We start from the raw sequence: 19645 nt of genomic DNA, 5'->3' as shown, positions 1-19645 counted from the left end.
CCATTTCCAAGAAATATGTACCTTATCCTGACCCTACATCCAACGCCTCTCTATCAAGAAGTTGTTAGCATGCTTCTTCTATAGGAAGTCCCCAAGAATCCTGTTTACATTAATTTGGTAAAAATTTTATTTCCATTGTTATTCCTGTGGCTTTAGAGACTCAGCTGTTAAGGAAAGCAAGAAGGTGGCCAACAAGGAAGAAAGGGTCCAATATTCCCTTGACTGGTCAAACAAATACTTTATTTTTTTAGTACCAACAAGGGAGCCAAATTCCTGTGTGGTTTATTTATCTTGCAATTAGAACCATCTAGATTTATATTCATTCAGGATTCATGACAAAACCAAAAAAATCCATTTCAAATATTTATTAGGTGCCTGCTACACGTAAGACATTGTACTAAGAAATGAAGACAACAAAAAGCAATAGTTTCTGACCTCTGAGTGTGCATTTTAATATGAATAGAAGATACACCTGTTCTATATAACACATTATGGCAGGAGTAATTAACCTGGGAACTACTACTAGATTTCAGAGTTGGATTAAAAAAAAATACATCATTGTTCACTTTGTAAAGTTTTCTTTTAATTCTCTATATTTCATGCATTTAAAAAATACTATTTTGAGAAGGGGTCCTTGGCTTCAGCACACTGCCAAAAAAATGTTAAGAACTCCTGTTCTGTGGGCAGCCCAAATGTTAAAAATTTCTGTTTAATCATAGGGAGGTTTAGCCTAGCAAGATCCAGGGATGGCCTTTTACTTGGTTATTGGGATTTCACAGCTAATTCCACACCTTCTCCAAAATCTGGAGTTTCCCAATAGGCTACAGTATCTGTTACATTAGTAGGCCCTCAAAAGGATTTGTAGAATTTTATATAAAGCTGCACACTTTAATGTGCTTTACAAAAAGAAGTTCATATTCCACATATTTTTCCTTCAACCTAAAAAGCACTGTTAGTATTGAGCTGTAGGATTTTCTGATCATCAAAAAAGTAAAAATATCTAAATATTTAAGAAGTTTCTAAGATAAACTCCCAGTTTCCTTACTCATCTGGAGCATGGTCCTAGAAGTAACATGAAGAAAATATTTATTATAAATTTCATCAACTTGCACTTCATTTAAAATCCTTAAAAAAAAAAGAAACATATTTTAAATTGCAATTCATCTTCCCCTATCCCACAAGAAGATCCTGAATTCAAAAACTCATTTCACTACAGAAATATTTACCAAACCCTAGCTTCATTATTTGGGGGGACAAAACAGGCAATGAATGAACTACCTCCAAACATTTCACAAAGTAAGGCTATTCATCTAGATCAAACAGAAAGAAGCAACCTTAGAGATTGTATCTCCAACATTTTATATGTAAATAAAGGCAATTGAAGCTCAAAGATGTGACTTGCCCAGAAATATATACTGAATTATAAAATGATAAGAGGGGATTCAAACCCAGGTCTTCTCCAAATCAAGCACTTTCTTCACTGCACACATTTTGAAAGACCAGAGAGACGAAGTCAGTCATCCCTGGTGTTTCCTCATTCCCTACCTCCCATTCCCATACCTAAATCCTAGTTCACTCATCTCATACAGAAACTATTCCAATGGATTCCTATCTAACCTTCCTAAATCCCTCAGGAACACATTATTTCTTATCTAAACCCTGAATCACCCCTAATTTCTAGTTTTTTTCTGCCCACACTTTCTTCCTGCCTGGTCCTGCAAGCTTGATTTTTTCCTACAGTACCTCACTACTCATACACTACCTCATTACTTGCCTGTTACAAAACATTTTTTTTTCCAAATACTTAGCAAAGACTAAAATTCGAGGCTAACCACATTTTAATGGTAAACAATCTTTCCCAATTCCAATCTGACATACTCTTATATTCCAAATTGTATTATTTCCCATTGCATCCCATTACCCTGGGTTATCTCCTTTCCCCCATATCCTCTCTTTTCCTCTCACTGCAACCTCCACTTATCAAAATCCTACCTAATTCTTAAAACTCTTGGTTCCAATAATTGTTCTGTACCTTTCTCTCCCTACAATGCTCTGCCCAAGGTGTCCATTATATGAATATTTTCATAACAAATACTACTACAAATCCAACTTCAAGAGACTGTGTGTGTGTATGTATACACACATTCATACATATATAGGAGCCAGGTGTGAATCTTAAAAACTACTAAAGACTGTACCTTAGAAGATTTGGTCTAGCTATTCCCTTATTGTAACAATGGAGATACTTGGTCTAACAAGAATCAGGAATGTATTGGGAACTTTTAAAATTACTCCACCCATACTCAGACAGTGCCTTAGGGGGAAGATAAAGTTGTAAACTCCTGATTGAACAATGAAAGTCCCTAACTCATACCTTATAGTAAAGCTACTGTTAAGTTAGGTCTGTTTTTAGATCTAATACAAAAAGGTATTAAGTACTGGTAAAGGTTAAATTAATCACAAAAAGGTCAAGTAATTTACAAAAGACAAGCTTAACAAAGAAGTGTGAAATACTCAGAAGATATAATCTAACCAGAGAAGGTGTGAACTAAAGAGCAGTGAAAACGAAGAATGGGAAGTCCTGGAAAAAAAGCATCTACCGTGATTGGTAGTGGTGAAAATTTAGGGGGGAGGTGACATAAGAGAAAATTTTTTTAAAAAGGAAGGGTAAAAAGTCAGTTCAGGGTAATTGGAGTTCAGGAGATTCAGTGGAGGACTAGAGCTTGCTTGGAGACAGTCTTATGGTGAGTAATAAGATTGACTCACTCTCCCTTAGGCTCAGGGAGGCCACTTTGGCCTAGGCCTTTAACTAATGCTTGGCTCTGCCTGAGCCAGAGCAGTTTAAATTAATTCTCTCTCTCTCTCTTCTCTCTCTCCTTCCCTTAATTCATATATATATATATATATATATATATATATATATATATATATATATATATATATATATATATACATATATATATACATAAATCCATATCCATATCCATAAAATTTATGGATATATATATATATATATCCATAAATTCCCAACTGACTTGGGTATGGCGACCACTTACTTAGATTTTAAGTCAAAACACTAAAATTATCCTTACAGTTTTGGCGTTTACACAGGGGTCAGTTGCCATATGCTTTATCACTCATCATCCCAGTTCAACTCTCTCATTTTACAGATGAAGAACATTAAGCCCCAGATGAGCAAATTCAATTCTCTAAGGTCACAAGATAAGGAGCAGAACCAAATTCAAACCCATATCCCTCAGACCCCAAATTCAGTCTTCCTACTTGCACTATATCATGTGCACTATAGTAGAAATTCCTTTATCTTTTCCTTTCCAGTCAGGATGAATTTTTTAAAGGACTTGTTTTGTATAATTTCAACACACTTGGGAATGAAGAACACACTCCCAAATGAGAAACTATAGCTTCAAGGTGTAGAAACATATTCTTTGGGATATGGTCAATGTGAGAATTTGCTTTGACTAAGAAAATTTCTTACAAAGGTTTGGCTTTTCTCTCCCTTCATCCTCCTGGGGAAATAAATGCTTTTTACTTGAAATAGAGAAATGGACAGATGAATGGATGAATAATATAAAGGGTGAAACAATAATGCATGTTGCATAGCAAAAGAAAGTTAATTTTGTTAAAGGATAAAGAGACCTGCCTGCAAATCAGGAAGATCCCAAAGTAGGTGGGTGGAGTCAAAAGATTGCCAGAGACAGGTGAAAATGGGTGACATCTAGTGGGCAGGAGTGGCATTAGAATCTCAAAAGGAAGAGGGGGAGAAAATGTAGTGTTCTTAACAATGAAAATAGCTATACAGAAGTGAAAGAGGGCATGGTGATGGTGAGAAAATAGGTAATAGGACATTTGGGGAAAAGCCTGGGGAAAAAAAATCTGTGCTATAGATCATAACAACACAAAATGTTTAAAATTAACTTTCTGAAAACAACACCTTCATATTGAGAAAACTGACACTGTATTGATGATTTTGTGTTCTCTTAAGTTTAGCTGTGCACCTCATCTACATGAGTTAGACTCTTGTGAGTCAAGGAAAATGCCACAGCAACAAAACAGAAAGCACTATTATTTTAAGCACGTCTTAATAAAGCTAGAATTCTGCTTGTCATTAAATAGCCAGAGCAGTGGCTGTTTCAAGTGAATTTTTACTATCTACATAGCATATATTTGCCATCATAGTAAAGTTAAACCCAAAACTGCAGAGTTTAAAAAAAAAAAACTCAGTTTAGCAAAGGTGCTCTAGAAAGGACAGATGACAGGAGGTCAGTGAATCCAGAGGATTTAACCCCATCTTAGAAGTTAAAACCAATTTCCCAATGAAGCTACAGATGACAAGATCAGTACTTTCTTCTCAAACAAGCACAGCCCCCCCCCCCAATGATTTTTGAAGAAATAGACAGATAGACAGGAAATAAATTTGTTCACTCACAATCCTAGTTCATAAAATTGAAGCAAAATCACTGACTAGGGCTTAAAAGAAATTCATCTATACCTCTAGGGGCACGAAATTAACATTAAGACAGACAAAATGAATATTTAAAATTCAGAGTGATAGTAACTTTTCTTTTGCTATCTATAATCTAATTCGAAATTTAATCAGACCATCATAGATTTAGAACTACAAATGGGCTTAAAGGTCATCTCAGTCAAGGCTTACATTTTACAAATGAGGAAACCAAAGAAATGAGAGGTTCAATTACTTGACCAGTAACCAGAGAGAAAATGGCCAGCGAGGCTGAAATGTGAGCCTAAATCTTTTGACTACAAATCCAGCAACTCTTTCCATGACTCACACTGCTTCTTTTCTAAAAAGAGCAAAGAAACAATATAAAATTGTGTTCTCAAACATCATCATTGGTCATAAATTCACGAAATATGACATACAAATAAAGTGACATTTAAAAAACTGCCTTGCAATTTCAGATTTATCTTTACTACAATGGTAAATATGTACAGTAAAAATTTATCCAAGAAAGTTCCCATCCACTAGCTTTCCATGACAAAAGGGGAATTGTAGCTATAACAGGATATACGTTGCCCTTTTAAGATTTTTTACTTCCATTTTAAAAGCATCCTTGTAAGTTAGGGAAAAATGGGATTTATTAGCTCCATTTTACTTATGGATAAACAGCCACAGAAAGGTTAAATAGCTAAGAATATATTCAGCACCACTGCCTCACACTAAAAATGCTGGAACTTTTAGACTGTCGATCCTATCCTTCCTATTTGTATAGGTAAAATTCATATTAGACATTAAGAACTTCAACCATGATGAGAGAAAATCTATTTAGCCTAAACAGATTGGTCACAAACAGTGGAATTTTGTTAAGAGGGGACCTCACTTCTAAATTGACTAAATAAATAAATTCAAATGGAAAAAAATTTAATTTAATTTAAAAAAGAGGGGACCTCACATGGGGAGCACTCTGTTACAGGTAGATACATGAGTGAGGTACTTCAAACACCAACAGCCAACAAGTTTAATTCCAGTTCTGACTGCACCAATGGACAAAGGTGACTTTTCTAACATAACAGTAGATTAGAATTGCGGTAAATAAATCCTTCAGTGCTCTGGTAAGTCTAACAAGACAGTTTAAATGACTGTTTCAGAAACCTCATTTCCTAGATACACCAGAACTTCAAAGCACTGCTCATAACAGATTTTCAGTGTAAACCAAGTTCTTGTTGGTTCCTAGCTAAAAGCATTTAGTTCCAAAAATCTAAACCTCTAAGAATGTTTCATACCAGATACCTCTGGGATATTTATTTTAAAGAATGCTAGGGTTCAGCAGTAAATATCTACTCTCAACCTAAAATTAAGATATGTCGACAAAATTTCTAGATTTCATCTTCATGTTAATTTATTGATAATTGACCAAAAAAAAAAAGTAAGATAACCACTGTACACCTTACTTCTCTACTGCTGTTCTCCTTTGATGTTTCAACAAAGAATTTGCTTCTGGGGCTAGAAATCAAGAAACATTTAGGAGACAAGCCTCATGAAACTACATCTGTCTCCCGAGGAGCAGCCCAGGAAAATCAGAGAAGATCCTCTGAGAGAGAGGTAAGATCTATCTAGCTAAAGAGCAACAAGTCCTTTACCAACTGGTAAGGCACTAGTATGTGATTCAGCCATTGCAATTCAAGATGACAGGATACTAAGGTATAACAGTGACTGTATGAAATGGTAGAGAACTGAGATGAGAGCAATATTTGAAATACTGGAAGTGTATAAAGGCAAATGATTTTGTTGGAAATATAGAACTAAAGGTGGCTTCATTTTATCTATATTATTTTTAAGTAAGTTCTCAATGTCAAACAACAACAACAAAAAAAACCAGTATGTTTTCAAATTGGTTCCTAAGACCAATATGAACTTTATAAATTAAGTTTCCCAGTTAGTATCCACAGTTAGACATCAAGATAAAAGGTAAAAAAAAAGGCTGTCACATGGTGAAAGAGAACCAAAAAAATATTGAATTCTGAGATAGATTTCAAGTAATGAAAAATGATCTTTTAAATCCAAAAACAACCCCAAAAAATTATTGGTTCTTTCAAGATTCCTAATTAATTCTTTATCCCACAGATAATCAGAAGATTACCACCTTTCTATAATGGTCTATTACTGCTGTATAATGGATTAATGAAAAAGTGTTTATGTATTTATTATGTGCCAAGCACTGTGCTAAGTTCTGAAAGTTGAGATACAAAATCAAAAACCACCTCAGTCCTCAAGTTGCTTATATTTTAATGAAGGAGACAACACATAGGAGACAATCATGGCCAGGAGGGGTAGTTTGGAAAGTTACAGGAATGTCAAGTAGAGCCGTAAGGAATAATGAATTGACAAATCCTTTCCAAGTGAAATGACAGAATTAATTGAATTTGGGGTCCAAAACTCTATGTTGTTTTGCCTGACCAACTTTAAGATAGCTAAGGAAGAAGTGTCAGGAAAGTGAAGTTCTGCAATCTGATTTATTAAAAAACAACCTACCCACAATGTACTTAAAAATTAAATATAACTTGTGTCTTATGTAAGAATCTTATACAAATTCCCCAAAAGCCCTGTAATTAAACTTCCAATTGTTTATGTTAGTAATAGTAAAAAAATAATTCAGGCATAAATTAGATTTAGTTACTAAAAACTTTTTTCCCCAGAAAAAAAAAAGAAATGTATCTTGGTTATTCTGTATTAAGTGGATCCCCACACTATTAATAGGAAAAACAACTTTATGAATATGAGGAAAAGCTACATATGGAAATATAGCTTAATGTAGTTTTTTTTTTCAGCTTTGCTCACATTAGGACAATCAAGGATACTTTCCTGTGAATTTGTTTAGGATGGCAAGACAGTGATATTAGTTAATAAGCTTTCCTCAAAAAAAAAAAATAATCACACTTTCAAGTTTCAGACTTAAAAATAAATCAGACAAAAACTGTCATTTAAGATACTCTCCAATTGCTCCTTTGATTCTCCACCTCCCAAACTCCAAGGGGAGATTATTCTTTCTACTATATGATAAAATGTCAAGAATGATGTACATAAAGTAGAGAGATTTAGAACTCTTTTTAAAATCCTGGGAAAATGACAACTCTTTTTAAAACAATTACTAAAAACCCTAAAGCTTCTGTTTATTAAGCCCAAGATGAATTTGGAACATCCTCACACCAACAGATAAAATCCTAAACTTCAACATTTTAATACTTTGTCTACATTACTTAACAGTGCCTGGCCACAGAAGCTGAGATATTAGCCAAGTATTAGGTTTAAAAGATGTGAAAGATAACAGATGTAGTTGCCAGGAACATCCATGGGCCTTGCCTAATTGCAGGCTGAAGGTAGAATGCTATGGCTTTGCTCTCCACAGGGTGGAGCAGCCTTTCAGGTACAAAACAAAAACAAAAAAACAAAACAAAACAAAACGCTCAGAAACTTCGGACTACACTAAACCTCACTTTTCCCATGAAAATGAACTCTTGCTCTAAAGTTTCAGTGTGCTAAATAAGCTCATGAGGAAGTCAATGTCCAGCAAGAAAGCAATACCAAGATCACTGACTGGGGAGGAGGACCCGCCCCAGACACAACCTGTATGACTTGAGGCAAGGAACAAATTTTTCATCGTCTATAAAATGACAGTTGGGTTTAGATGGTTGAGATCCATTCTGGATGAGATGTGCTCTGGTTTTCTCAAAATAAGAATAACTGACACATATGGATGTAGAAAAGCAGCTCTAGGTAGGGGATCCTTGTAAAAGACTGCATGCAAGTCTTGCTTATGACATACAGGGCTACATAACACCTGTGCAAATCATTTCACCTAAGCAATTGGCTAAGATTGTAAATTACAAAAAAAAAAAAACTGTTTCCCTTAGAAGAATTTCCTCACCCACGTGGCAGAGTAAAGGAGGGCAGAATGTCTTCTCCTCCAGAAGCAGGTCCCTGCCATCTCCCATATGGGTGCTGCCATGAATATTGTCCATCTGCACCAAAGATCAGGCGATCTTCACAATTATGAAGTGGCAGATCCCATCCCTGTCTATGTAGATATACAAAGCTTTAAAGATTGCAAAATGTTTTCCATAGATCATCTCATTTGAACAAGAAGCAGGATTATTTGGCTCTGAAAACAGCAAAAGGCACAGTGCAGTATTTGTATAGATGAAAAGCTGTGGTATGCCAAAAATCCTTCTTCCCCAAATTTCATGCTGATTCGAGAATATTGGTAGCCTGGCTGGAGATAGAAGAACTAAAATGCAATTCCTTCGTATGCTAGTTTATGGTCATGTCCGAGATGAAGCAAATGCCCAAAGATCAATGTGCAGAAGGGGGGCAGGGGTTTGAAGATCATCCTGGGCTCTTTGCCTACCATCTTGTGGTTATGCTTTCTTGTTTAGAAAGAGGAGCCAAATGCTTTTAGAAGAGAGAGCTTTCTAGCAGTTTGGAAACAACCAATCAAGACCAAATGGGTTAGAATAATTGGTTCAATTAACAAGTGTTAGCCAAAGACATCAGAAAGTAGTCAGTCTTTTCAACTAGACAAGAGAACCTGAAAGCAGATTTTGTGTCCAGAATGGAGAAAAACCTAATTCAAGGTATTTATGGGGGCAAAAAACTCCAGCCCAGATTTATTCCAACCTATAAGAGTATGTACCCAAAAGGCACAAGAGAAATGAGAATTGGTCTCAGTGACCAATAGGAATGGCAAAAAACCAAAACAACATAAATCCCAAGACCCAGGGTGAATTAGCAATGAAAGATCCAAAGAATCTGGTCATAGAAAATTCATTGATCTATGCAACAAGTGAAATAAGGACCTATTATCAAGGTGTAAGGACCACAAGCACCCACAAATTATCTAAGCTTTACATCCTGAAATTCCCTAGAACTGGCATGACCTTAAAAAGACTGTGTGCTATATGAGGTTCTGCCTTAGGTAATGGTAACTAACTAAAGGAGTACCACCCCCAAAAAGAGGGGTTCCATAAGAGAAAAAGGAAACCTCCTAATCTGCCAAATGGTGGCAGCAAATAGTTACTGGAGCAAGTTTTGACCCCAGAAATCTTTGGTTCAGAGATTGCCCAAGGGGGCAATATTTATCACATGAAAGAGAAACACCTGAAGTAGATGTTGAGAGCCAAGAGCTAAGAAATTATAAGGGTAACTATTTGTTTTCTCCCTAATCCCCTCCCCCACTCCAAGTCCAATTCCTTCCTAATTTGAGAGATATTTTAAAATATAGCTTCTTTCCAATGTTCCGCCCGCCACCTGAAATCCAGCAGAGTACCAAGCAAAGCAGCAATATTGCTATCAACCTGCTATAAAAAACAAGGTTAAATATAATAACCTTACAAAAATTCAATTTCTAAAAATCATTTTTTAAACCAAAATGTCCTAGACAGATTAGTGAGTGTATTAAAATTTTACAAACTAACTAAAATGGAGGCTTTTAGGACTGCTTCTTACCATAACCTTAGCCAAAGAAAAAAAGGATTTGGGAAAATGTTTCTAGAGTAGAGTTCTTTCAAGGCCAGAATAACATTAGTCATTTTAGGCAAATAGGCTTTACCTAAGGGAATAAGGAAATTGATCTCCAATTGCTAGGAGCTGATTAGCTTGGCTTTAAATGAAGCTGACAACAACAACAAAAAAAAACATTTGCCAAAAGTTAAAATTTTATGAAGGCATAAACTACTAAATGGGATGGGGGTGGGGCCGTTTACAATTATAGATTTAGAAGTGGAAAGGACCTTAGAAATCATCTAGTCCAATGCCGTCATTTACTTATAAATGAGAAAAGAAACCCAGGGCTGTGCCCCTACTTGCCCAAGGTCATATAGGCATATGGCAGATTTGGGATTTGAATCGAATCCTATTTTTTTCCCTTAATATACTATGATACCATATACCAAATATCTAATACACCATATACCATTTAGAAGAGTCCTAAGTTCTTTTAACAATTTTTTTCATAAAAGAAAAAGGTTCGGATGAGATTTAAGGTCTCATGGTATTTAGAGGAGAAAGATCTATTCCAGTCCTGTATTTATAGATGAAAAAAACTCAAGCCCAGAAGTGACTTGCCCAAGGTCACACTGAGCCATGTCTTCTGACTCTTTAATTTCAATGCTATTCCACTCTACTCAGACATGGAATTAGAAGGAAAAAAATTTAATATACCATTATGTTCCACATTTTGGGTAAGAGGGTAAAAGAAAAGCCATTTTACTACAAAATCTGCAAAGAAACATACATGCACATTTAATTTTTCCCCCCATCAGCTTTTGTAGCTCATCTCCCGGTAATAATTAGCTGTCTGCTACATTTGTTTCGATTTTTGCTTTGTGAGGAACGCTGTGATAATGCCTCATTTTGCTGGTCATCGTCTCTGCAACTGTAAAAGGACCTGCCAGTTAAAAACTGTTGGCCCGAGTCACTCTACAAATCTCATGACCGTCGCTCGACACACGGACACCGGGACATACAACACATCAGCAGCACAAGCACACACATCCTCGTGCACAGTAGCGTCTGCTCGCCGCCCCGCCCTCTCACCCACGGCCTCAAGGTGCGGCTGCTGCAATCAAAGGGGGTCGTGGGGAGCAAGATACTTTGCCCTGGTATGCCCAACCTGCAGCAGGCAGCCAAGCCCTCCGCGCCCCGTGCTGCGGCTTCCCCGGCGCTTAGTGCAATGCTCCTGTGCAAACCTGAAAATGCAGTTGCTTAGCTGCATCCTCCAGAGCTCTGGCCCCCATATAAGGGGGAGGGGGAGAAAGGAAGAAAAGCGCGTAAGAGATTATCCTGCCACCGTCCGTTGGTGTCTACAGCTCCAAACCACCTTTGCAGTCAGCTTTGCTGCAAATCATAAAACGACCCACGCGGAGGACAACGCGCGAGGAGGTGCAGCTCAAAAGAGCGTGCACGAGAGATGTTAATTCGGGTCTTTTAGGATGGATGAAATATGGTGAATTCATTTCATCCCCTACTCTAGGATGCAAAGCTGGAAGCAAGGATCTTTTAGCCCCAAACCGCACCCACCCCACCCCGCCCCCTTCTCCTAACAACGTGCTCACCTGGATTCCACCTCTATTTCCCACTCTACCTAAGCAGCTGTAACCCCCGCCCCAGTACGCCTGGGGTTCCCCACTACCAAACTGGGGGAAAGAGAGGCAAGCTTCGCTCGAGGATCAATCCCTCTGTCCAAAGACAGACCACAGCACCTCCCAAGGCTGCAAATTTCCTAACCCCCCCCCCAGTCCCCAAACATCTGCACTCCAAAAACTTAAAAGCGTATCACCTCTCCTTCTAGTCCTCCCCTCCCCCCACAACTAGACCCACACTACCCTCAGGGAAAAATAAAACAAAACCTCTCCACCCCTGGTCTGGGGAAGCGAGGGGGCGGGTACTCTAGACCCTAAATGTAAAGATGCACCGAGCCCAAACAGGCTCTATGCACCGTGGGCCATGCCTTCGCTTGAAGAAAGAGAGCCGTGATGAAGAGAAAGGAGGAAAAAAAAAGGCGCGTGGCATCCCCCTACTTCCCCCTCTCCTCTCCCCACCCGAACCCACACTTGCCTTCTCCGGCTCTAAAGCTGCTGCTACCGCTCCTGCCGCCGCCTCTGCTCACAGCCGCCGCCGCCGCCGCCACACCAGCAGGAGAATCACTTGGGGGAGGATCCGTGGAAAAGCGGCTCGCAGCAGTCGCCCCGGTCGGTCCGGGTGGCGGGAAGGCGGAGAGGAAGCCGGGGATGGACCAGCCGGCGCCGAACATGCAATTCCCCTCCCCGCCCCGTGATGCTAACGTTCTTCCCTCCTAACCCTCACTCACCCCCACCCCCACCCCTTGCTCCTATTTCAGAGAGGCCTGGGAGAGTGACAGAGGAGAGAGAGAGAAAGAGAAAGAGAGAGAAAAGGAAAGAGGAGAGAGGGAAAGAGAGAGAGAGAAAGAGGGAGAGAGAGAGAGAGAGAGGCAGAGTGGCAGAGTCCCGCCGTTTGTAGAAGGACGGGGAGGAGGGGCTTCCTTGGAAAAGCGCCAAGAGGCGGAGCCCCAGGCTCAGAGTTAGCACCGCAGCGGCGGTCTCGGACAGCTCGAGAGAATCCCGGCCGGCTGGTACAATGCACTTTGGAGGAGAGGGAGGCTAAGTCCTCTCTTCTCCAGCTTGCACAGGGCATGCCAGACAACCTTCCTCCCCGTCGAGCTGTACCAGGAAGGAAGAACTATCCGGTAACCCGTGCAGACAACTCCAGGTGCAAATTTGCAAAGGCGGTTTTTACTATCATTGCTTTTAAAAGGGTCATCCAGGGAGTCACTCGGGATGTTTTGTTTATATTCTGTAGATTGTTGCAAAGAAAGTTAAAAGCGCCTTCCTTTATACACTTGGCTGAAAGGATCTTGCCCTTCATTTAAACTCAGAAAGGTTCCCATCTACCCCCCCACCCCCTCACCTCCCCGCCTCCAGGCTTTTTCCTCCTCCCCTAGAGAGTACCGAATGTTAAAATAAATCCTCAGTACCTGTGCGGGGTGCTATACTCTGCTTCAAACGCAAAGTAGGATATCCTATACTGTGCTATCCAATTGTCAGCCAAACGCCGCATCCTTCAAACGCCCCCCAGCAAAAGCCTTGAAATTGTTAACTCTTCAACAAGGGGGCGTCCCCACGCTCATCCTCTCTCTTCCCGCCCCCACCCTATTCAATTGCCTTCCCCCCCAAAAAAAAGCCTGTGCATAGTCAGATCATGTCCTACGGATCATTAAGTCAAAATACACATCACCGGGGACGCCGAGGCAGCACGTATTCACACCTGCCCAGCCCTTAATTACTGTAAAACACCTGTGGTCCCTCCATTACGAGGCCCCTCGCTTTTCCCTTCCCTTCAAAAAAAAATATCACCTGTCATACCTACCTGAAGTCGCAGGATATGGGAAGGAAGGAGGTGGATGGAGCAGTAGGCGTTTTGAATCACCGCAAGAACGTGCCCGAGGTTGTCACTTCAAGGGCATGATGCGGTTTGATGCAGCGAGGTCCGGGAAGGAGTGCACAAACACTCCCCCCGCCCCCATCCAAACGGTGAGGGGGCGGGGAGGAGCTGCGCGCGTAGGTATGGGAAGAACCGGACATTCCTGCCGGCCCTATTATTCACCTCTGTCCTACAGCAGAAAGAAATGTTCTCAATGCTGGGGAGGTAAGAAGCTTATCCACTTGGGCTAAGTAGACAGCCAAAGTGAGGTAAGGAACTCGGCTATTATCCAGGGAATCCTGCAGAGTGTGGACACCCCAGATCTTCCAAAAGGAGGACGAAAGCTCTCCTGGATTTTCAAAAGTGTCTGGATTATCCCCAAACCACACAGACTCCAAATCCAATTCTGGCCTAACTGACCCTTATTGTTTGCAGAGTTACACCTAATTAATGAGATAATTGCTCAATTGGTTGCTTCCTTTTGTTTTGACCTTACTCTCCACAATACCCTCAAGTGCTTGCTGGATCCCAGCAGCTGTAAAATGGTCCTACCAAATCTCTGTACCCAAACTGAAAAGTCTGGGAACGTCCTAGTTTGTATTCGCTTTTGCTTCTTTAGTTCTGGGTAGGCCTGGTGTTCTTTTGAATTTAGTGGCTTCTGAAGTGAAATTTAATGCCACATACAAATGGAGTATTTCCATGGCATATTTGATAACTTAGCAGTTAGTTTAATGTAAGTTAGACTCCTCAGCACTAGTTGAAAAAGCTGGCGAAGTCAGTGGTGGCATGTGAAAGGGGCGATCTAGTTTTCTCTGCATCTCACACCCTCAAGAGCATGTTATGGTGGAGAAAAGGGCAAGCAAGGCAAAGACTTAAAGTGCCCAGCATTAAAATTTATGGCCTGCAGCAATAGAAATGGATCCGTTTCTGGACGAAATTTCTAGTGTAGTCCAATTAAGATAGTATTTTACAAAAAAAGCAAAAAAATAGAAGGGGCCTTCCTAAGCAGAGAGCCCTAAGCTGCCCCCACACATAGCCACAAAGACACACATGCACACACACATACGCTTACACCCCTTCCTTTCTTGTAGAAAAATAAAGCTCAATCGTGATAAGTATTTTCTTTAATTTTTTGTCTATTCTGCAGTTCCTCAAATTTAAGCTTTCATTATAGGTCTAAAATTGACAGTCCAATCTGAAGGAATAGATCATGTCTCTTTAAAACATTCTCTAGTACAGAGAGTGGTGTAAAAAAAAAAAGAGTAGAGAAAGGAGGGATGAAGGTGAAGAATCTTATTCAACATAACTGGAGAGGAGATTCGGATGTTTTTAGAGAGAAGGTATAGTAATAGCCAATCTATGATCCACAATGTGAACCATAAATATCAAATGATTTCCTTTTCTTTTCACATTCTACCACAATAAATCTAGCTCTGCAACTAGTAATTATGAGTTAAAATATACCATCTCAACACCAGGTTCCCTAACCAATACTTGAAAGTGGAAATGGGGAACATTTCCAACCATCAATTTACCACAGTTGTATAGCTCTCATATTAATTCTCTTCAGATGTGAAATAGGTGGGTATGTGCTAACGTGCTGAGCATAAATTGAACAACAATGGCAATACTAGGTCCTGTCCAACCATGAATACACACACGGTAGACACAGCCTGCAGCTTTTAACCACCACTGTCTCATCATCAGATCCCTAGGTACAGTCAAGGTTAGAAGTGTCTTTAAAAAAAAAAAGAAAGAAAGAAAAAACTCATAACCTGAACTGGGTGGAGAGCATCATCGGGAACTGAACAATTCTAAAACAGCTTTAAATCTTATACCCTGTCCCTGCCTTCACTCGTCCATACATATACGCACATAGTCTTGAATTTCGCTAGTGCCGATAATTTTAAACTACTCTTAGGAAAATCTCTCATCTTCTATCACTCACCCCCACGTCCCTATTAAGCCCCTCCCCCATATCTACCCCAGGTTTACATTTTGTCCCTTTTTTTGCCAGAGAAAAAGGGCTGGTATCACCTAACGCTGAGAAATTGCAGAAGTTGAAATGTGCATCTGCCTAGCCAGACAGACGAATCACATCCTTTACCATCTTTCTCTAGTGTCAGTTTAACAATAGCTATTCGGAGGAAATGGGAGGGGGGGAGATACAATGAGGAGGGAGGGGTTCGGGAGTGGGTAACGTAGTCGGGCAAGCTACGGTTGTAGTTGCAGCGAATCCCTAACCTACCGGGTTGAGAAGGGGTTTCCCCCCTTCCCTTCCCCCCCCCCCCAAGATGAAGTCAAACGCATAGGACCAAGGACAGAGGTTGGAATCTACTTCTCTGCTTCTTGAGTATCGCGAACATCCTCCCAAGAAAAGCCGTTTTACTGACACAGCTCAGAGGATCTTATTTAGGCTTTTCAGAACAAAGGGAATCTCGTATGCTGGATAGACTGAAGAATTTGCCCTCAAATTGGCTTCAATGGTGTTGGTCGAATTATGGTAATTAACTTCTCTAAATTGGATCTTACGCATTTAACCATTCATCGATTTTTGACAGCTTCCCCCCCCTTCCCTATCCCACCCCCAAAAGACAGGTTTCGTGTACTTGGTTCAGTCAACTACAACTCGATGCCTAATTCATCTCTTAATTCCATCTAGCAATCCTATCTAAACAAAATGAATTCAGTTAATGCAATTAAACTTAGGGGTTTATCTTTTCTAATCTGAAAATCCAGGCTTATCTTTTCGACATGATACCCTTTCTTTCTTCTAAATGATCTGTATTCCTTCATATACACTAGAGGCATGCAAGCACTAACACCAAAGTTATACATGTATTCTTATGAAATGAACTTCGAACCTCAACTCAGATACTATTTCTCAATCTGTCTAGTTTTACATTTGTACGATCTCTGTCCACATTTACTACTTAGTTTCTGCTAGTGAATAACTGTGAATATGCAGTACATTAAAAAATGTTTACACATATTTAAATCTCTCTTAAAATGCAGAGCAATGGCTTTGAAACGATAGACAATTATGTGCAATTAACTTGATATTCCGCTCACTTACAGGTTTTCTGTGTTTGCCAGGGAATCGCTGCAAGTAACGATTAAAGAAACCAAACTGCAACTTACCTTTCTCCCTTAAGGTTGTGTGTGTGTGTGTGTGTTTAAAGTAACGGTGCAGTTCTCCCAATAAGGATGAGCAAGAAGCAGCTGGAGAGTTCTCTTAAGACAGCACGAAACCTAAACTGTGGACAGCTTAAAAGAAGCAAATAAAAAGAAATGCTTCCGACCCCCAACGTCCAACACTAAACGGAATGGGGAGGGGGGAGGGAATAAAAGGGGAGGGGAAACTTAAAAAGAGTAAAAAAAAAAGAGAGAGACAGACAGAGAGAAAGACACTATCCTATTGCTTTTCAACTAAACAAAAAGGGGTAAAGAGAAACAAATGAAGGAACAAAGAAAAGGGATGAAAGAACGTATTTTTTTTAAAAGCCGGTGTCTTTCTCCGTGTTGCTTTTTAGTGGCTCGCTACAGAAGTAAGCTGCTGCATCTCTAAGTGAGAACAGAAATAAGGGGGGAGGACGTCTTAAAAGGGAGGTGGACCGGACCACAGATTTATAGCAACCGTATCACCAAGCCCTCCTCTGCCTCCGCACTGGCGTGTGTGCAGCTGCTGTGCCAGGCTCCTATCCCGGGCAGCACGCGCGGAAGTATACGCCAGACCTGACTGCAACGCAACTTGCTCATCGCTGTGGGACTGCGATTGGTGCAGGCGCGCTCTTCTGAGCCGCCCAAGCGAGGAGCCCCGATACGATTGGCTGAGATCCTATGTCACTCTCGGACACTCAATGGAGTCCCGTTTCAAGGTAAGCTGTGCTGAGAGGTACACACTTAACGCTGGCGGCGAAGGGAAATGCATGGAGCAGTCAGAGAGGAAAGCAACGTGGGAGGGTTGGAACTGTACTCTCAGAGTTTGCTATTTGGCACGATCTCTCTCTCTCTCTCTCTCTCTCTCTCTCTCTCTCTCTCTCTCTCTCTCTCTCTCTCTCTCTCTCTCTCTCTCTCTCTCTCTCTCTCTCTCTCTCTCTCTCTCTCTCTCTCTCTCTCTCTCTCTCTCCTCTCTCCTCTCTCCTCTCTCCTCTCTCCTCTCTCCTCTCTCCTCTCTTCTCTCTCTCTTCTCTCTCTCTCCCTCCCCCCTCCCCCCTTCTCTTAAATATCTCTGCCACAGAAATTTCATCCCCCTGCAAGTTACTGCCGCATCAGTTGCACGTTTCTTTTAAACATTAAAATATCCGCCTGGTATGTATGAGTCATTGGTGGCTCCCTCTCTTTGATGTGAAAATAATTGAATGTACATCCGTACTTACCCCGCATGCCTTTTGCAATTTATTTTGGCGTATTTTCTGATAGATCTTAGTATAGTCTCGAGATTCATTCCTTGTGTCTCTTAAAATATGCATATAAAAATCGTATTGCAGATGTCTTGTTAGTAATGGGGCAGTGGGGGTGTGTGTGTGAATATTCCTATAGGACAAGACTTAAGCAGAAATGCTGTGCAAGACTATAGTTCCAATTTACCTTTATCACAGGTTGGGGCTGAAGGGTATAGAATTCAACTCCCCGGGGCAAAGAAAATAGCCTTAGTAAAAAAAAACCTCAGCATTTTCATTTAAGTTTGCTACGACACCCAAAAGAACAGCTCAGCTGTCTGTAAAACAGGAGCAAAGCAGCCCCCTACACTTGCTAGCCGAATACCTCGTGGACCACACAAGCATTGCTGACGGTAAAGATGCTTGAGAGTATTCCTCAAGATTTTCTCTCTGAATTTGGGAAGTTTAACTTGCAAACTCTCAATATTTTTCCTCTACAGGTCAAAAGTAGGTTGTTTTATTGTTGTTTTTTAAACCAACCTATTTTCAGTAACATTCAGCAGACTGAAAAACATCTTTACCTATGATAGCCATTTCTTGCTTTAAGTGAATATACTCAGAATTGCCTTGATATATGGTAGACAGATTTCATTTACCTTACTTTTTTTTTAATCAGAATTCCTTTATATCTTAAAAAGCAGCTATAACTTCCTAGACAGTGCTTGTTTTTCCTTACACAAACAATAGGGTGTTTTCAATAACCTACACAAGTGCTCCTGAAAAGAATTCCTTTAGGTGTTTATTTAGTACAATCAGCTATTTTTTTTTAATTTTTTTTATTTTTTTGCAAATGCCATAAAAGAGAGGGTGGAGGTAGGGGTTAGAAGTGTGGGTGGAAAGGGGAGGTACAAAACTATGCTGATCATAATGATCTGGAAGAGACATATAAAGTAAAAGTGTTCCTTGAGAGTGTCCTTGAGTGTTTATGAATGATTAATGGAAAAGAACAGAAAACCTGTTTGTTTATCTCCTGTCTGGTCGTATAACAACCTCCATGTTCTATTATTCAGCATGACAATAACTGTGAGTAGTAAAGAGGGCCTGACTCAACATCTTTTCTCAAGATTTATATTTTAAATTATTGTTAGTTTTTTCACAATAGTTTTGGATGGTCTTACTTTTGAACTTACAACTCTTGCTCTAAGTTGGAACTCAATGGTTTGCAATAATGTTTGAATGACTAGAGAAAAGAGGAAAAGATCTGTGTGGAGGAAGACAAAAAGACTCCACTTAGAACTGAAACATACCCTAATAAACAAAGAATGGAATTAACTGTTTCTTAACACTTGATAGAAATAGCAATAACTTTTTAAAATACAACATGGGCAAAAGCATAATGCTGATAATTTGAACTTAAATCTGTTTACATTTAATAAAGTACAAGAATGAATTATATTATCTAGCAGGTTAAACTGCATAAGTTTTACTTTTTTAGCATAACCAGTTTTGGTTTTTTTAGAGCTTTCTTTAAAACTCCCTGGCATTTAAAGACCATCTTAGCAATTAAGTTGTTAAGTATAACCATACCTTTCAATGATGCTAAATTCAAGACTTTGTGGTATCCCTATATCTCCATTTTTATGTTTTTTTCTATTAAAAAAGAGAGATGAGCAGATTACAATTAGGGTAACTTTTCCAAAGAGTTTACTCCACCCTTCCTGGAGGAGGAGGTGGGAGGTGGAAGGAAAATGGGATAGATGAATAATAATACAGAAAGATTGGAAAAGAA

General features: G+C 39.7%; 1 protein-coding gene across 14 annotated transcripts in view; it reads right to left on the bottom strand.

Moving 5' to 3' along the window:
- The window catches only part of ELAVL2 (ELAV like RNA binding protein 2), a 203631-nt gene extending 186394 nt beyond the window's left edge, over nucleotides 1-17237 (bottom strand). For 2 of the 14 annotated variants that reach the window (XM_056806652.1, XM_056806655.1), the window contains exon 1: nucleotides 12092-12839. The gene's annotated coding sequence lies outside the window, so the exon portion shown is untranslated. Of the gene's footprint in view, nucleotides 1-12091; nucleotides 12841-13028; nucleotides 13123-13420; nucleotides 13588-16615 lie in introns of those variants that run through there. The other 12 variants (XM_056806661.1, XM_007498078.3, XM_056806658.1 and 9 more) reach the window with 11 other exon arrangements.
- Between the last annotated feature and the right edge of the window lie 2408 nt (nucleotides 17238-19645).

Source organism: Monodelphis domestica, chromosome 7, assembly GCF_027887165.1.
Source record: "Monodelphis domestica isolate mMonDom1 chromosome 7, mMonDom1.pri, whole genome shotgun sequence".
NCBI classification, from domain to species: Eukaryota; Metazoa; Chordata; class Mammalia; order Didelphimorphia; family Didelphidae; genus Monodelphis; species Monodelphis domestica.
The sequence above is the reverse complement of the archived record's forward strand: the minus strand, read 5'-3'. Positions and strand labels throughout refer to the sequence as shown.